The 19,436-nt window shown below is 41.1% G+C and overlaps 1 non-coding gene across 1 annotated transcript; it reads left to right on the top strand.

The window, feature by feature from the left end:
- The first annotated feature begins 3,353 nt into the window (after positions 1-3,353).
- TRNAC-ACA (transfer RNA cysteine (anticodon ACA)) lies at positions 3,354-3,425 on the top strand. Its single transcript has one exon. It is a non-coding gene; the product is annotated as a tRNA-Cys (tRNA).
- The last annotated feature ends 16,011 nt before the right edge of the window (positions 3,426-19,436 follow it).

The raw sequence follows: 19,436 nt of genomic DNA, 5'->3' as shown, positions 1-19,436 counted from the left end.
AGGGCCTCTTGATGAAAGTGAAGGAGGAGAGTGAAAAAGTTGGCTTAAAGCTCAACATTCAGAAAACTAAGATCATACCATCCAGTCCCATCACTTCATGGCAAATAGATGGGGAAACAGTGGCTGACTTTATTTTATGGGGCTCCAAAATCACTGCAGATGGTGACTACAGCCATGGAATTAAAAGACGCTTGCTACTTGGAAGCAAAGTTATGACCAACCTAGACAGCATATTCACAAGCAGAGACATTGCTTTGCCAACGAAGGTCTGTCTAGTCAAGGCTATGGTTTTTCCAGTAGTCATGTATGGTTGGGAGAGTTGGACCATAAAGAAACCTGAGCACCAAAGAACTGATGCTTTTGAACTGTGGTGTTGGAGAAGACTCTTGACAGTCTCTTGGACTGCAAGGAGGTCCAACCAGTCCATCCTAAAAGAAATCAGTCCTGAATATTCACTGGAAGGACTGATGCTGAAGCTGAAACTCCAGTACTTTGGCCACCTGATGCGAAGAGCTGACTCATTTGAAAAGACCCTGATGCTGGGAAAGATTAAAGGCAGGAGGAGAAGGGGACGACAGAGGATGAGATGGTTGGATGGCATCACCGACTCAGTGGGTATGGGTTTGGGTGGACTTTGGGAGTTGGTGATGGACAGGGAGGCCTGGCATGCTGTGGTTCATGGGGTTGCAAAGAGTCGGACACGACTGAGTGACTGAACTGAAAAAGGAAAATAATCTGAAAAAGAATATATATCTATGGTAACACACACACGTGTGTGTGTGTGTGTGTGTGTGTGTGTGTGTGTGTATGGAGTAGGAAATGGCAACCCACTCCATTATTCTTGGAAAATTGTATGGACAGAGCCTGGCAGGCTATAGTCCATGGTGCTACATAGAGTTGGACATGACTGAGGGACTAACTAAATATAAATATATAAACTGAATCACTTTGCTGTTTACCTGAAACTAACATGACATTGTACATCAACTATACTTTCTGGTAGTCTTTTTGGAAATTCTACCAATGACACTATGGAGTCATGGGTTTTTAAAAAGTTAGTATAGTAAAAACCATTACTTTCATTATTTGTTGCGTTGCTCAAATTATTCCAAATATGATCAGTGGAAGCTTTTCAAGCCATCTCCCATGTCCTTTGACCTGATCCTATATCTCTGAGCACTTCTGTGTTCCCTGGCTCAGCAAGTATCAGCTTGTTTATCTGGTATCAGCTACTTCTCTAACAAGAGGCCTGGTGTTACTAGGAGTTGTTGAGTGACCAGCAGGAAAGGAAGTTGGTCTTGATTTCTTTTTTCTCACTGATCAGAACTATTCCATAGAAAACCCTCAAAATAAACGTTTCACTGGAGAAGTTTACTGTTGGTTAATATTGTTAGTGCTGTTTCTTCACTAAGAAGGTTCACTTCTGCGGTCACCGCTCTTCATTAGGTCTGCAAACTCCATGTGTAGTAGATTTAAATTTTAAAGACCAGAACTACAGCATCCTTGTCTATTAAAGATGCTATTTCTTGGTCCTGGCTGACATCCATTACAATCCTCCTTGGCTATGGTGAGGCTAAAATGAGTTCTATTAAAAGAAAAAAGTCTAAATCACAGATTGAAAAAAAATATTTCTAGAGAGACCAAAATGCCAAGTGGAGGAAGGAACAATGAGTCAGATGTGGACCTCTAACCATAAGACCCAGAAATGCCATGAAATCCAGACTGGGGAGTGAGTTCAGAAAGACAGGAGAGATCAGCCCCATTTGCCTTATGCCCTTCACAAGCTCACAGAGCCAGCCAGAGTAGGAGGTCCTATTCCTGATAGTCCTAAAACTGATTAAAATTTTTTTAAATTGGAGGATAGTTGCTTTACAATATTGTGTTGGTTTCTGCCATACATCAGCGTCAGTCAGCCACAGGTACACAGATGTCCCCTCCCTCCTGAACCTTCTCCCACCTCCCACCCCATCCCACTCTTCTGGTTGTCAGAGAGCACTGGGTTTGAGCTCCCTGCAGCATAGAGCAAATTCTCACTCGCTATCTATTTTATAATTGGTATATGTATATGTTTCAATATTACTCTTTCAGCTCATCCCACCCTTTCCACCCCCCACTGTGCCCACAAGTCTGGTCTCTGTGTCTCCATTGCTGCCCTGCAAATAGATTAATCAGTACCACTTTTCTAGATTCCATATATATGCATTAATATATGATGCTTATTTTTCTCCTTCTGACCTACTTCACTCTGTATAATAGGCTCTAGCTTTTGCACAGAAAAGGAAACTATCAACAAGGTGAAATGGCAACCCTCAGAATGGGAGAAAATAATAGCAAATGAAACAACTGGCAAAGGATTAATCTCTGAAGTATACAAGAGGTTCACACAGCTCAATACCGGGAAAACAATCAAAAAATGGGCAGAAGACCTAAACAGATATTTCTACAAAGATGGCTGATAAACACATGAAAAGATGCTTAGCATCGCTTATTCAGTTCAGTCGCTCAGTCGTGTCCAACTCTTTGCGACCCCATGAATCGCAGCACGCCAGGCCTCCCTGTCCATCACCAACTCCTGGAGTTCACTCAGACTCACGTCCAAGTCAGTGATGCCATCCAGCCATCTCATCCTCTGTCGTCCCCTTCTCTTCCCACCCCCAATTCCTCCCAGCATCAGAGTCTTTTCCAATGAGTCTACTCTTCTCATGAGGTGGCCAAAGTACTGGAGCTTCAGCTTTAGCATCATTCCTTCCAAAGAACACCCCAGGACTAAATTCCTTTAGAATGGACGGGTTGGATGTCCTTGCAGTCCAAGGGACTCTCAAGAGTCTTCTCCAACACCACAGTTCAAAAGCATCAATTCTTCGGCGCTCAGCCTACTTCACAGTCCAACTCTCATATCCATACATGACCACTGGAAAAACCATAGCCTTGACTAGACGGACCTTTGTTGGCAAAGTAATGTCTCTGCTTTTGAATACTCTATCTAGCTTGGTTATAACTTTCCTTCCAAGGAGTAAGCTTCTTTTAATTTCATGGCTGCAAATCCAAACTACAATGAGGTATCATCTCACACTGGTCAGAATGGCCATCATCAAACAACCTACAGACAATAAATGCTGGAGAGGGGGTGGAGAAAAGGGAACCCTCTTTCACTGTTGGTGGGAATGTAAATTAATACAGCCACTATGGAGAACAGTGTGGCAATTCCTTAAAGAACTAAAAATAAAGCTGTCTTATGACCCAACAATGCCATTGCTGGACATACACCTGGAAGAAGCCATAATTGAAAAAGATACATATACCCCAGTGTTCATAGCAACACTATTTACAATAACTAGGACATGGAAGTGACTTCCCTGGTGGCTCAGATGGTAAAGCATCTGCCTACAATGCGGGAGACCCAGGTTCAATCCCTGGGTTGGGAAGATCCCCTGGAGAAGGAAATGGCAACCCACTCCAGTACTCTTGTCTGGAAAATCCCATGGACGGAGGAGCAAAGAGTTGGACACGACTGAGCAACTTCACTTTCATTTTCAGGACATGGAAGTAACCTAGATGTCCATCGTCAGATGAATGGTAACTAAGCTGTGATATATATACATATATACTCAGCTATATTACTTTATATTACTCAGCCATAAAATGGAATGCATTTGAGTCACTTTTAATGAGGTAGGTGAACTTGATGCTCTTTTGAGCTGCAGTCTACATCAGAGACTTCCCTGCCCCCTCCCTAAATAGTCTCCCCTTTCCAAAATGGCTAAAATGACAAGCTGAAGCTAGTGCCATTTTCTCTTAACCCTCACTCACCAGCAAGAGATGAAAATCCTTGCTTTTAATTGGACCAGAAACAGATAATTTGGCCAACACAACCAATTTGGCTCCAAAATCAAATTAACTTACTTAAAGAGGAATAGAAAATAAATTTATAGTTCAGTTCAGTTCCGTTCAGTCGCTCAGTTGTGTCCAACTCTTTGCGACCCCATGAATCGCAGCACGCCAGGCCTCCCTGTCCATCACCAACTCCTGGAGTTCACCCAGACTCACGTCCATCGAGTCCGTGATGCCATCCAGCCATCTCATCCTCTGTCGTCCCCTTCTCCTCCTGCCCCCAATCCCTCCCAGCATCAGAGTCTTTTCCAATGAGTCAACTCTTCTCATGAGGTGGCCAAAGTACTGGAGTTTCAGCTTTAGCATCATTTCTTCCAAAGAAATCCCAGGGCTGATCTCCTTCAGAATGGACTGGTTGGATCTCCTAGCAGTCCAAGGAACTCTCAAGAGTCTTCTCCGACACCACAGTTCAAAAGCATCAATTCTTCGGCGCTTAGCCTTCTTCACAGTCCAACTCTCACATCCGTACATGACCACAGGAAAAACCATAGCCTTGACTAGACGGACCTTAGTCGGCAAGGTAATGTCTCCGCTTTTGAATATACTATCTAGGTTGGTCATAACTTTTTTTCCAAGGAGTAAGCGTCTTTTAAATTTCATGGCTGCAGTCACCATCTGCAGTGATTTTGGAGCCCCAAAAAATAAAGTCTGACACTGTTTCCACTGTTTCCCCATCTATTTCCCATGAAGTGATGGGACCAGATGCCATGATCTTAGTCTTCTGAATGTTGAGCTTTACGCCAGCCTTTTCACTCTCCTCTTTCACTTTCATCAAGAGGCTTTTAATTCCTCTTCACTTTCTGCCATAAGGGTGGTGTCATCTGCATATCTGAGGTTATTGATGTTTCTCCCGGCAATCTTGATTCCAGCTTGTGCTTCCTCCAGCCCAGCGTTTCTCATGATGTACTCTGCATAGGAGTTAAATAAGCAGGGTGACAATAAAAGGGGAAAAGTGGCAGGGGGCAGAAATCAGGAGATTGGGATTAGCAGATACAAACTACTATCTAGAAAATCGATAAACAACAAGATCCTACTGTATAGCTGGGGAACTATAGTCAATATCTTATATCAAAGTGAAAAAGAACATGAACGAGAATATGCATATATATACATATATGGAAAAGTATGCTTGTAACTGAAGCACTTTGCTGCACTCCATAAACTAACACAACATAATAAAGCAACTATGCTTCAATAAAATAAGGAATATTCATTTTCCGTTAGCAGATGTCCTATTCATGGAGGACATAGAGATTATCATACTAGGTGAAGTAAGTCAGAGAAAGACAAATATCATATAATATCACCTATATGTGGGATCCAAAAAATGATTCAAATGAACTTACTTACAAGACAGAAACAGACTCACAGACTTAGAAAATAAACTTATAGTTACCAAAGGGGAAAGGTGGAAGGAGGGATAAATTAGGAGGTTGGGATTAGCATGCAATCACTGTCACTTATAAAATAGATAACCAACGAGAGCCTGCTATATAGCACATGGAACTATGCTCAATCCTTTGTAATAAGCTATGTAGGAAAAGAATTTGAAAAAGAGCAGATACATGTGTGAAAGAGTGAAAGTCACCCAGTCATGTCTGACTCTTTGCGACCCCATGGAATAGTCCATGGAATGCTCTAGGCCAGAATACTGGAGTGGGTAGCCTTTCCCTTCTTCAGGGGATCTTCTTGACCCAGCAATCAAACCAGGGTCTCCTGCATTGTAGGCGGATTCTTTACCAAGTGAGTTATCAAATCAACTATAGTCCAATATAAAATATTTAAAAATAAATAAATTTTTACTTCATTGATTCCCAAAAAAGAAATATTTACTTTCTGTTAGTTGATGTCTTGCTATTCATGAACATTCCGCCAATTGGGATTCCTCTTAGAACTTTCCAGATTTCCCAGGAACCCAACAGACAGGTAAAGCAGCCAGCTGAGATGACATCACAGCCCATGGCCATGCTCTTGACAGCTGACTTTTGTTGCTCTGATAAATGGCTCAGTTGCATTAGCATTTTTATTTATTTGGGCAGAAATGTATGGATACCATTCTGAAAACACAATAGATGTCAGTATGGTGTACTGTCCCAGAATAACGGACTATTCTAGGGAATCACAGCAAACGGGGAGGGCTGGGAACTGGGCAGTAAACTAGCACAGTCTCTCTGTGCTCTAATCACAGCACTGAGGGCCAGAGAAGTTCAGCCGCTTGACTCAGCCCGCACAGCTGGGTGTGACGAGAACTGAGTCGGAACCACGTTCTGCTCCCTCGTGCCGAGCTTGTTAGCCTTCCTGGAACGATACTTTGGTGTTTAGACCTGACCACCCCTCGAACTCAGCAGAAAAGCAAAGTAGTTTGGGATTCATATAATCCACTGAAAGACAGGGCCAAATTAAATGACGGTGACAGTGGCCTGGCTGCAGCTGCCAGAGTGGATATTGACCATTCAGACCTCATCTGTTGCTGGAGTGGCCCTTTGCTGTGGGCTGGTGGTCCTTGCAGGAACACTCATGCCAAATGACTGGCTGACACCGGAATATAAAGGCTTCCCCAGTTGCCTCACTCTGGGATAAACTGAATGGACCACAGCAGGTCCTGATCTCTGCCAGGATCCATCAGCTCTGGCCTCAGTTGCAATTGCCTTGCAGCCTAGCTTCTCCCTGCTTCATACCCAGTCAAAAGTGTTTCTGCTCCTGACTCCCTTCTTCAGATTTTGGATTGCCCTGCAGCGAGATTCTACACATGCAGAAGATTCCACGTGTATATTCTGGTACACATAGACTTACATTTTAAAGGTAAAATAAATGATGAGACATAATACAGGTAACAAAATAAATAAAATAGATAAACGCAAGGTCTTACTGTATAGCACGGGCAACTATATTCAGTACAACAGTCACTTTGTTGTACACCAGAAACTAACAGAACATTGTAAATCAACTATACTTCAATAAAAAAAAGAATATTCATTTTCTATTAGTTGAGGTCCTATATATACCTGTGACCTTCTACCAACTGGAAGGTATAATACAGTGTGATACAGTTTTTCTTTTTCTTTTTTACAAAGCAATATCCTTTGGAGATCACTCTATTTCACACATAAAATAATTATAATTCATAGGATTCCAAAGTGTGAATGAATTGATTTTGCCTAACCAGTCTCTGAAGTTGAACATTTAGGTCCAGACTTCTTATATTTCAATCAATGCCATAGTATTTGTTGTGTTTGTTTATGAGTCTGCTTATCCAGCTAGGATTAGTTACTAAAAGTGGAACCGCTGGGTTTGATTTAATCTTCTGCTTTTTAATTTTGTTACGGTTTGGCAAATTGCCTATCAAAGAAATGATGCTAAATGGAACTCGCAAGCCCCCAAATGTCTCTTTCTCCATGGAGTGTATACCAGGCGAACGAGCCCGTCTGCGCAGAGGAGACAAGCGCTCGCTCTGTGGCTGTCAGATGAGACTCTGCAGCCTCACCAGCCCCCTTTCCGTAACAGGATGGGCAGGGGAGGAAACACACAAATGAGGGCCTGCACGCTTCTCTGCTCTGAAAAGCCTACATCTCTTAGGTGTTGCCGATCATCCTGTCAAAACGAGAGCCTTCCTCTCCTCTGGTAGAGTCGCGTTTCTATACAAAGTAGGTGAGTCCCCATGGAAACTCCAGCCCCGTTGACCCCAGAGAGAAACTCTGTCACCTAAAGCACTGAAGGCATATTGATGTAGAATGATGATAATGAAAGACATTATGGCATAATTTTAGGTCCTTGGGGCTTATATTCATATTTTTTTCTCCTTAATCTCCCATGACTCGCACATTTTCATCTTAAATGGAGCCTTCAATGGAGACACCGATCACTGTGGCCTAAGAGAATCCTGTTGCCCTTTCTGGCATCAGATAGGTGTGCATGGTTGAGACCAACACCTCCAACCAAAAAGTTCTGGATGAACACTTACCTCATTCTCATGAGAGCCAAGCAATGCTTTCTCACTCAACACTTGGCCAGTTATATGCTAATCAGACCAAATTATCTTTAAAAAAACTGATTGGTCACCGAGTCTCAGCCGGTCTCATTGAATGTCAAAATGCCCAATGAACACTATGAGGTTTACCTAATCAGAAATAATGACAGACCTCTAGAACATCAGCTCCTCATAAATATCACAAAAGCATCTAGATAATGGAATGATTTGAGACATGGATATTTAATACAGAGATATCTTTAATGTATAGATATTGTATTTATTAAGACAGAGAGATTTAACATTCTCAATTACTGCACTTTCCCCAAATAAATCTCTCCCAGGGGCATGTGGATTCTTTTTTTTCTTTTAAGAAAGCTATTTCACTTGCTCTGACTTAGCCTGTATTATAACAGCTATCCTCAGCAGCTTATCCTGGGATTTACTTATATTGCTTATTTCTGAAATTTATGTGTAGCTCCATCTTTTAGGAGACTGGTGACTCTGGTGAAGGTCGATGGTCAGATGGGACAGAGTGGGAGTGTGTAATGTGTAACATAGAGTGTATGTGCAATGTATGAAGTGGTTCATAGGGCACAGGGGCAGGATTTGGGGGCCAAGGCTTAAATCCCATTTGCTTTATAACTTTGCACAAGCTGCACAACCTTTCCTTCCTAATCCTTCTGTATTCCCCGGACACAAAGGATTCTATAACAATAGACTCTGGGATGGTTTTCTCTACCTCCAAATGCAGTGGCTTAGAACAGTCATCACCTCTTAACTGCTGTGTCTCAATTTTCAATTTAGGGACACTTGATTTTAGTGGGGTTTTGATTCTCTTGAATCAAATTCAAGAGATATAATTGATGCAAAAATATTTTCAAAAGCAGAAAATGTCACAAGCATGTGAAAGGGCAGCTCACAGCCACTTCCTATCATCTCTCTCAGAGACTGCCCTGTCACCTACAGGCTCTGATGAATCATCTACAGGCTGAATCCCATAAGTGGGTTGAATCTGTCTATACTGAGAATCCACTATGATACCACACTTGTGAGAAGTAAATGTGAGTTATTGGGAAATAGGAGTGCCAACAGCTTGCCTTTCAACCATCCTTATTGCAAACAGGATTCCGAAGTGAGCCCTAAGCATAGAGTAAGAATGGATGGGCAAGTGTTTAATATCTAAGTGCTAAGTTTCTGTGACTGTCCTGAATGTAGTTTTGTCCTGAACCTTCATGGCCAGGATTTCTGAAGATCAGACCTAACATTTAGTCCTGTGAGCAGCTCATTTACAATGTAAATTAATTTATCAATTTCACGGGGGCTCTTTTATTAAAATCAGGGGACTTAGTCCAATGAAGCTGGAACCTGAACGTCTAAATTCTGTTGAACCATCTTTGCTGTTAGGATCAACCTTTCCCCCATAGTCTGAGGCAGTTATCTTATAGGGCACTACTGATTTTCCTCAGGACCTACCCACCCCCCATCCTCTCTTTGTATCTAGATCTATAACCAAGCTTAAGTTCCAGCAGGCTCCCAAAGGGTGAGGTAGAAAGTAGGGTCTATGATGAGGTGTGATACATACCAAATGATTGCTATGATTTTGCCAAGTTATATGGATGGAACATATGTGAACTCTTGAGGGTGTAGGATCAAAGTGGAAGGAATATGAAATTGGATCAGGTTGAGTCATTAATAACAAATTCAGTGTTTAGTTTGAGGGACTAGGAGCAGCTCTGATATTTTGCTTGGTGGGTTGACTGAACTATGGACTCCCAAATAGCCCAGATTAAACAAAGTTGAAAATGAGAGAACTTCCTTGCTATACTGTACAGGAAGTTACCCAAAAGCTTAGGAATATTGGAAGGCAAGAATGTGTTTATCATTGAAGAGTTACTCATACTCACCAGTAGAGTTCAGAGAACACAATTCTAACCATGTGAAGAAAAGATTCATGTAGGGAAACCCTGGAAACCTTGAAGTTCTCTGTGATTGCTCTTTTTTCTGAAAGTCGGAAATTACCACAGGAAGTGCTGCCACTGAATGGGGTCTCCAGTGCAGTAGGGATCACAGGATGTAGGGTGGTGGTAGGTGCCACCAAGAGGTGGCACTTAATCACCATAGACAACTGGGCATGGCTAGAGGTATGGACAGAAACAAAACACTCATCAGAGCAGTCTGAATCACAGATTTTCGACATCAGCTAGTTGACCATGGCGCCTCTGAAACTAAAGGAGGTGGGCAGCCTACCCAAGTCTTACTTGATCTGCACAAGCAGAGAAGCTCTAGATTTAATGACTGAGACTCTACCTTGGGGAATCAAAACAGAAAATTATGAACCTTCAATCAGTTCCCAGACTTGAGCCAATGTATAGACACAAAACTCTTTGGATGAAGAGGAACCTGGATCCCCTTGAAGAGGCCTCTGCTTCACCACCAAAATGTATATTCCTAACCTTCCTCCCCAGTCTTCCCCAAAGGAATCTGAGTATTGGCCAGGGTCACTAAACTGGGGAAGGGGAAATAATTATGCTTTTCAATGATGATTTGAAATTTCCTCTGAACTGACATTGTTGAAGACTTCAAACATAGCTGCAGTTCACCAGCCAGAGATCGGGTGATCAGCGATGTTTTGGCTTGTATCTATTCCACTGTGTACCTACTGGGCCCCAGAACCCACCACATGGTCACTTCACTTCCTGTTCTGAAGTGCAGAGTTGCCATATACGCACTGAGTAACTCGTATAATCCCTACATGCGTTATGCAACCCACAGAGCAAGGGCTGTTGTGATAGGAAAGACCAAGTGGAAGCCAATAGGACTGTCTACCAATGAAAATATCAAACTTTATTGATACATGTATCAAAATCCTGGAAGGATTGCAGAAATTAGTGCCTCCATCGAGGTCATGAAAGATGCCGGAGTGGATTCCTGCCATATCCTCATTCAACTCACCTTCGGTATAGAAGACAGACCAGAGAATGGCAGATATTTGTTAAAAAATTAATTAAGTGGTGACTCCAATTGCAGATGCTGTTCCAAATATGGTTTTGTTGCTGAAGCAAATCATTACCTCTTCTGGCACCTTGTATACAGTTATTGATTGGCAAATGTTTGTTTCTCATTATCTGTTGGTAAAGACCATCAGAGGCAATTTACTTCCATTTAGCAAAGCCAGCAATACGCCTTCACTGTCCTAACTCAGGGGTGTATCAACTCTCTAGTCCTAAATTATACTGGAGTCTTCAGAGAGTTTGATTACCTTTTCCTTCTACAGGACACTGTGCTAGCATTACGTTGAGTGGATCTGGTGAGCAGGAAGTAGCAGCTGCTTTAAGTGCATTAGTGACGCTTGTACATAAGAGGATAGGAAAGACATTCCACGAAGCTTCAGGGTCTCCCTACCTTGGTGAAATTTCTAGTTCAGTGGTCTAGGACCTGTCAATATGCATCTTCTAAAGAACAAGTTGCTGACCTGGTCCTTCCTACTACTAAGCAAAAGATACAAAGCCCAAGAGGATACTTTGGATTTTGGAGGCAACATGTATGTAATTTGAATGCCTTTACTGAATGCCTTGAAAGGGATCCCAACAAAAGAAAATTCTGCAGCTGGCACGAGCTGCCGTACAAGCTGCTCTGCCTCTTGAACTATATGACCTGGTGTAAACAAGGGTCCTTACAGTATCCAATTAGAAATGCTGTGAGGGTAGCCTTTGGAATACCCCTATAAGGTGAATACTGCAGACCTGAGTATTTTTGAGCCAAGACTCAGTATCTTCCATGAATAACTATTCTTTTGAGAAACAGCTTCAGGCTTGTTGCTAGGCCTTACTAGAGACTGAATATTTGACCCTGTCACCATGTGGACTGAGCTGCTCATTATGAACTGAGTATTATCTAACTTGTAAAGCCATAAAGTTGGGGTTCAGAGCAGCATCAAACTGTCAGTGTTCACATCCAGCATCAAGTGAAATGATATCTATGGGACCAAGTTCAAATAAAAATAAAGTACATGAGAAAGAGGCTCAGATGCCCATAGCCTGTATTCCTGCTAAATGTCTTCTCTTCATCGCCAGTCTTTACCTATGAACTTATGGCAAGTTCCAGTTTTCTGAGATAGAAGAAAACAAATGACCGACTTACATGATGTGAAGGTACCACCCAAAAGTAGACAGGAACGGTGGTATAGCTCTGTTCTGGGCTGGATTTGAGGCAGAGTGGTAAAGAGAAATCCTCTTTTTGGAATATGAGACGTTGTCTTGATGTCTTACAGAAATGTGAACAACACATCTGATTGTTAATTTTGTACGAGAGGAGACACGGCAGGGCATCTAGGTCTATATCGTCTTGGGTGCTGTGGCTAACAGTTTGGTGACATGGTCGGTAACATAGAAGGGACATGATTAGAAAGTTAGTGGCAAGTCTGGAGAAGAAGTATGTGGATGAACTTCTAATGGGCACAGAATGTAAAGATGTTTGTATGTTGTGTGAATGCTTACCAAAGGGTGACCTCAGCAGAAAGCTCTGTGGACATTAGTCAGCCTCCTACCATTGGCCAATGGACTCAGGCAGCAAATGGTCAAGGTGGCAGTGATGGGGATGACGTATGTGCTTGACAAAGACAAAGGCTTCCATTTATCAAGGCTGATCTGGCTGTAGATACTACAGAATGCCAAATCTACCCACAGAAGAAGTCAACTGAGCCTTTGATATGACACCATTCCCTAGGGTCCCTTACCTTGTGGAAGATTGATTACACTGGACAGATTCCATCATAAAAGGGCAGTGGTTTGTTTTTTCTGGGATAGTTACTCTGCGTATGGATTTGCTGTCCCACTGTAAAGATTATTGTGTTTTTCAGGAGTATTTAATCTGTATGTATATGTGTAATAGATTTCTTGTTATATTTATTCCCAAGTACTTAATCTTAGTTACGTTTCAAATTGGGCTTTCTCTGACTACATGTCATTTTATTTATTGTTTGTGTACATTAATACTATAATTTTAAAAGTATTAATTTTTAGTGAATCAGTATTAAATTATGTAGAAGACAAAAGGTAGAGTTATAAATACTTGTTGTAATAATAGCAATTATAATTGCTCATGTGTTCACTTTTATTGAAATATTTGTTTCTTTATATAAGAAGAAATAAAGATACTGGCTAGTTTTCATTTCCACCTGCAAGACTCCCCTTAGCATTTTTTGCAGGGCAGATCTAGTGGTTATGAACTCTCTCAGCTTGTATTTATCTGAAAATATTAATATTTTAATTCCTTTCCAACTTTTGAAGGACAATTTTGCTATAGATACAGGATTCTTATTTCTTTTAGCACTTTGGATATGTCTTTCTGGCCTTCAAAGTTTCTGGTGAGAAATCTGGTGTCAGTCTTATTGAGAATTCCTTATATGCAATGAGTTGTTTCTTGTTGCTTTCAGGATTCTCTCTTTGTCTTTATCTTTTAATTGTCTATAATGTATCTTTGTTTTGGGTCTCTTTGAGTTCATCCTACTCTGAGTTTTTGTTTTTAGTTTCTTAAATGTTTATATTCATATCTTAAATTTGGGACATGTTGACCCTTATTTCTTCAAATAGTCTCTTCTTTTTCTGGGACTCCCACAATGCGCATGTTATTTTGGTTGATATTGCCTTATAGTTCCTTTAGATTTTGCCCATTTTTTATTTAATCTTGTTTACTTTCTGTTCCTCGGATTCGGTAATTCATATTGTCCTTTCTTCCCTTTGTGCTGATTCTTTTTTCCATCTCCTAAAATCTGCTTTCCAGTCATATCAGTGAATATTTCATTTCAGTTATTGTATTTTTCAGCTCCAATTTTCAGTATATGGAGGGGGGGGCTCAGGTTTCCTATGTCTTTGCTGATATTTCTGTTTTGGTCATGCATCCTTTTCTTGATTTTCTCTGTGTCTTCCTTTATATCTTTGAGCTTCTTTAAAATAACTGTAAGATATTTGTAGATCTGCCATCAGGTATTTTTCAGGGACAATTTCTGTTGGCTTGATTTTTGTTTGTTTGTTTGTTTTTTGTCTGGTTTTGTGTTTTGTTGTTGAAAACTGGCTATTTGAAATAAATGCAATAACTCTGGAAATTAGGTTCCTTCCTCTGACCTCTCCCCACGGTTGGTTGTGCTTTCGTTTTTGTGATTGATGTAAACTGCCGCTGGGCCAAGATTAAGTGTTAGGTATAGACTTAAGACCTTCCCATATATTCTCTGAGCTTGCACCTTTCCTGGGCATGCAGTGACTTTCTAATGCCCTTCATATATGTGGTTACTTTTGAATGCCCCGGATTCATTGTCTGGTTCCCAGAAGGGGAAATACAGAAAAATGGAGTGGGTGGGGAGGGGAGGGGAAGAAAGCACTTTCCCTTTATCTACCTTCGAAGTCACTTTAAGCAGAGGGAGAGGGGCTTGAAACAATGAGGAAGGGGCAGGAACAATGGCCACTTGCCTTTCTGTCTGCACCTCTGTGCCAAAGTAGCAATCAGCAATCAGAGCGCAGATTCCCCATATTATTAGGAGGAAGGGTCCTTTCCTCCACACCGGCTCCCACAGTCACAACTGCCTGTCATGGGGCTGAAGGCTATGAACTGGGCAGCTACTACTGTGCGAAGAGCTGAAATTGACTGAAATTAACTGCTCAAAAATTTTCCTGGAAGTTTCAAATCTTTAATCTTTAGAGTTCCAAAATAGTTCTATCAGACACATTCAGCTAATGCAATTATTGCATAGGTGGGGAGACAGATTCTTGGTGCTTCCTCCTGTACCGGCTTCTCAGAATCCTCTCAGTAAAGGCTATTGAGTTCTGTATGTCAACTCTATTTTGCTATTTCACTGAATTATTTTATTGCTTGAGTTAGCTTTTTAAATCATTGGTTATCTGGAATTTTCCAGGTATACTATTATATCATCTGAAAATAAGGAGACTTATTTTCCCATTCTTGTGCTTTGCGTTGATTTTTCTTATCTAATTGCATTGGATAATTCCTTTAGTACGGTAGAAGAATAATAGAGGCAAGCTACCAGTTTTTGATAAAGACATCACCACTCCTTCCCTAAAATAGAGGTCTATGCTGCATAAAATTAGAGTCTCAGGCTTCCCTGATGGTCCAGTGGTTAAGAGTCCATGCTTCCACTGCAGGGGCACAGGTCTGATCCCTGGTCAAGGAACTAAGGTCACACATGCTGCGTGGCACAGCCCAAAACAAAACAAAGCAAAACACTAGTCTCAACAAAGTGTTAGGATTTTATCAAACAAATAAAGCAAGAACATTTCTCAGAAGAGAAGGGTGTGAGTTTTCTTAACTATCCTGAAATAGTTAAGAAGGAAAATGTAAGTCTGATTACTAGCAATCACAGCCTCTTAGTATTTCATATTCTGAACAATCAAGTTAGTGGGTCCTCCTTCCTGATAATCTGTGAAGTGACAAAAAGAATGGGTGGAGGCAGCACCCCATTTGAGTAGCTGGGCTGAAATCCTTCTTCCCATTAAAAATGCGGTGATGGATAGTTGCAGAAATGAATAAGAAGAAAGCACCCTTTGGAGTTTTTATTGCTGACTCCTCACCATGGCCTAAAGGGTCAAGGAAGAGCTGGGTCCTTTAGGTTTTGTTTACATCTATTAAAAAGCCTATATATATATATATTTTTTTTTTTTTAAGAGAAAGAAAAGTGAAAGTCAAAGTTGTTTAGTTGTGTCCTACTCTTTGTGACCCCATGGACTGTACAGTCCATGAAATTCTCCAGGCCAGCATACTGGAGTGGGTAGCTTTTCCCTTCTCTAGGGGATCTTCCCAACCCAGGGATCGAACCCAGTTCTCCCACATTACAGGCGGATTCTTTACCAACTGAGCTATGTGGGAAGAGAAGAAAACTGTTCCATGGAGCCATGGCTATCATTTGTCAATCAGATGCTTAAAAAGTGAAAAATTCGCTAGAAAATCTGATTAGTTCTTGTCAGGTGGGTAGTTGCTCCAAATTGTGCTTACTAAATCATTTGGGAAATTGACAGAATTTTTCACTTCTTCCCAAAGTATTTAGTATAATGTAGACATTCAATTATTTATTCAATAAATACTTGAGTTAGAATAATGAAAACATCCACAAATAAATAATTCCCATAGAGTGAAATGGATTCTAGAATAGAGATGTACACAAAAGAAGTAGCTCCTAATTTTAATCCTGCTAGGGGGCAAATGAGCCTTAACATAAAAAGTTCCTTTATTAATTAAAGAAGAGCAGAAAGGTCTTCCTGAGCAGAAAGGTCTTCCTATGCAGAAGGAACAAGCTGGTACAAAGAATAGAAACTTGAAATGAAACACCAGTTTAGAAAATGATAGGCGAATTGTTATGAGGGACTGGCGTTTAAACTTGGCCTTCAGCTTTAGACTATTCATGCTAGCTTCATCTGATGGGGTCATAAGATGCTATGGCTCTTCCCATCAGTTCCGCTCACTGCACTCTTGGATTAAATTACAAGTACTCTCTGCAGAGTAAAGGTCTCAAGAAACATTGAATTCCTTATATTCACTTCAAAACCCCAAATCTCTGCATGCTTCCCCTTCTGACCTGAGCTTACTTTTTGAAGCAATTTGCTTTTCCTCTTATCCCTCAGTCTAAGATACCGGGGAAGTCTTCAGCTGATAAAACTGAAGTTGAGTAACTCCTCTGTTGCTCTCTGAGTGCCTAGTGTCTGAGAAATAAGAGAAAAACCTGCTTTTTTCAGACAGAAATATCCTTCTCCTGAGATTCAAGGTAAGGATGACTGGTAGGGATGCCAGGAAATTCTCTCATTATTTTCCAACAAACTCTTAACACTTTCTGTATGTTTGTGAACCAGTTTGAAAACTTAAGGTTTTCTAGGGTACAACCTTTTCCTAAAGTACACTTTTGTTTGTGGAAATGAAAATTAAGTAGACTCTGAATGTCTCTCTCAGCCCAGGCATTTTGAAATGGATTTTCCAGCTATGGGATCCATCAACAGAGCCATTAATTCACACACTGAGCTCTGATATTTCAACACTCTAAATGTCTGAATTACATCAGCATAACTAACAGTCTCCATTCAGCATTTACTGAACTCAATTCCATTCAAGTGCCCAGGCATGATATCTCAGAAGCGTTTTAACTTATTCTCTGCTCCCTAAATTCTGTTTGTTATCAAACTCTGGTAGTTCTGCCAAGGAAACATCTTCTCTTCCTCCTTCCTTCTCTGTCTGCCTTTGACAAGCATTTACTGAGTGACTTCTTTGGGATAAGATCTTTTCTGCTTGTGTTTTCTTATCTCAGCCTGAGGTCGGCCAGATCCTATTGCCGGATCTTCCACTTTTCCAAAAGAACCCAGAACATATCACCTTATTATCCTTTTTTCTTTACCTTTTGACCAATTTCACCCACTCTATACCCCCTGCCTCTGGCAGCCACCATTCTACTCCCTGTAGCTATGAGTTCAGGGAGTTTTAGAATCTACATATAAGTGAGATCATACAGTATCTTTCTCTGGCTGACATATGTAACAACATGATACTATATATAGCTGTATTATATATATAATGTGTATTATATATATATACATAATGTGTATTATATATAATATATATTATAATTATGTATATTATATATATACATAATACACATAATGTGTATTATATATATAATGTGTATTATATATATAATGTGATATAATATATCACATTTTCTTTGTCAAAAATTCTTCATGTTTCTCACTTTCCCATCAGATTGTGATCTACTCCCAAACAGGAAATTTGTCCCTTATGTGCTTGGTACATGGTATGAACTGCTAGACAGTCAGTTAGACAACCCTTCCGATACACTGGCCCCTCAGTGTATCACCTGCTCATCATCCATGCTCCTGTCCCCTGTGCTACCTCATCTTCTTATTGTCACGGGCATGCCCTGTTGTCATCACCAGGAACTATGCTCTCACCCATATGTCTGTTTCCTGCTAGCCCACTCTCTGAATGCTGCTTCCTGTCTCTCTAGCTTGAGTACTTCATGTCCAACCAGACCCCACCAGAACCTTCAGTCCAGTCCCTCCTCACATCCCTTACATTTCTCCCTACCCAGTTTGTATTCCATGGTCTGACATTCTAAGCACCGTGTTGCACATACCTTCAGTCCCTTGCAATTACAATGTAGCTGTACGACAGGAATACAAAGTTGGTTGCTTCCAGCTCTCCACTATTTCAAGTCTGCAATCCAGCAGCAAAATGTGGCTGAAGGTAAAACCGCTAACCATGCCAGCCCTCTCATCCAGGGATGACCACAAACCCCGAGCAGCTATGTGGGATACCAAGCAATCTTTGTGTCCTTTTCAGACCCGTTCATTCTCCTGCTCTCCCAATACCATGTTGTATCTTCTCCTCTCTCCTTAAGCCTCTAATAGTGCTTCCCCACCAAAGAAGGGCCTGATTTTTATTTTGTTGAGAAAATTGAAGCAATGCAAAGAAAATTTCTAATAACATTCACCACATCTACTTAACCATGTGACTTTGTACCTACCTCATCTGTCTATCTGTACATCTACCAACCTACCTTCTATCTATATACCTATCCATCCATCCATTCTTCTTTTCATCATCTGTTCTTTTTCTTCCTGGTACAACAGATGAATTGTCCTCTTTCTTACCCCTGGCATTCTCTCCACATTCCATGCTAGCTCTCCGCTTCTCTCTTCCACTCAGTGATGGCTTTCCAGCAGGTGGCTCCACTCTTCACTCCCCATTGCATCATCAGAATTTCCCTTCTTGGATCAACCCCTCAACAAATAGAAACACTGCTGTTTCTCCTATGAGTGAGTGAGTGAAAGTCGCTCAGTCATGTCCGACTCTTTGCAACTCCATGGACAATGCAGTCCATGGAATTCTCCAGGCCAGAATACTGAAGTGGGTAGACTTTTCCTTCTACAGGGGATCTTCCCAACCCAGGAACTGAACTGGGGTCTCCTGCATTGCAGGCAGATTCTTTGCCAACAGAGCTATCAGGGAAGCCTGTTTCTCCTATATTAACAATAAGCTCTCTCAACCTCCACCAATATTTGTTCTATTTTTTTCATTCTCCTTCAGAGCAAAACTCTTCAAAAAAGTGTTTGGATTCACAATCTCCATTGCTTCTTTACCCATTCTTTTTTTTTAAAAACCTACTCCAATCAGATTCCACCCCCCCACCCCAGCATTCTGCTTAACCTGCAACTGTTACAGTTGTCAGATTGATAAATTCAATTTTCAGGAAATTTTCAGACTTATCAGGAAAATTCTGAAAGAGATGGGAATACCAGACCGCCTGACCTGCCTCTTGAGAAAACTATATGCAGGTCAGGAAGCAACACTTAGAACTGGACATGGAACAACAGACTGGTTCCAAAAGGAAAAGGGGTACGTCAAGGCTGTATATTGTCATCCTGCTTATTTAACTTCTATGCAGAGTACATCATGAGAAATGCTGGGCTGGAAGAATCACAAGCTGGAATCAAGATTGCCGGGAGAAATATCAATAACCTCAGATATGCAGATAACACCACCCTTATGGCAGAAAGTGAAAAAT

The sequence above is a fragment of the Ovis aries genome, chromosome 7, assembly GCF_016772045.2.
Source record: "Ovis aries strain OAR_USU_Benz2616 breed Rambouillet chromosome 7, ARS-UI_Ramb_v3.0, whole genome shotgun sequence".
NCBI lineage: Eukaryota > Metazoa > Chordata > Mammalia > Artiodactyla > Bovidae > Ovis > Ovis aries.
Note: the sequence above shows the minus strand (reverse complement) of the source record. Positions and strands in the feature narration are given on the sequence as shown.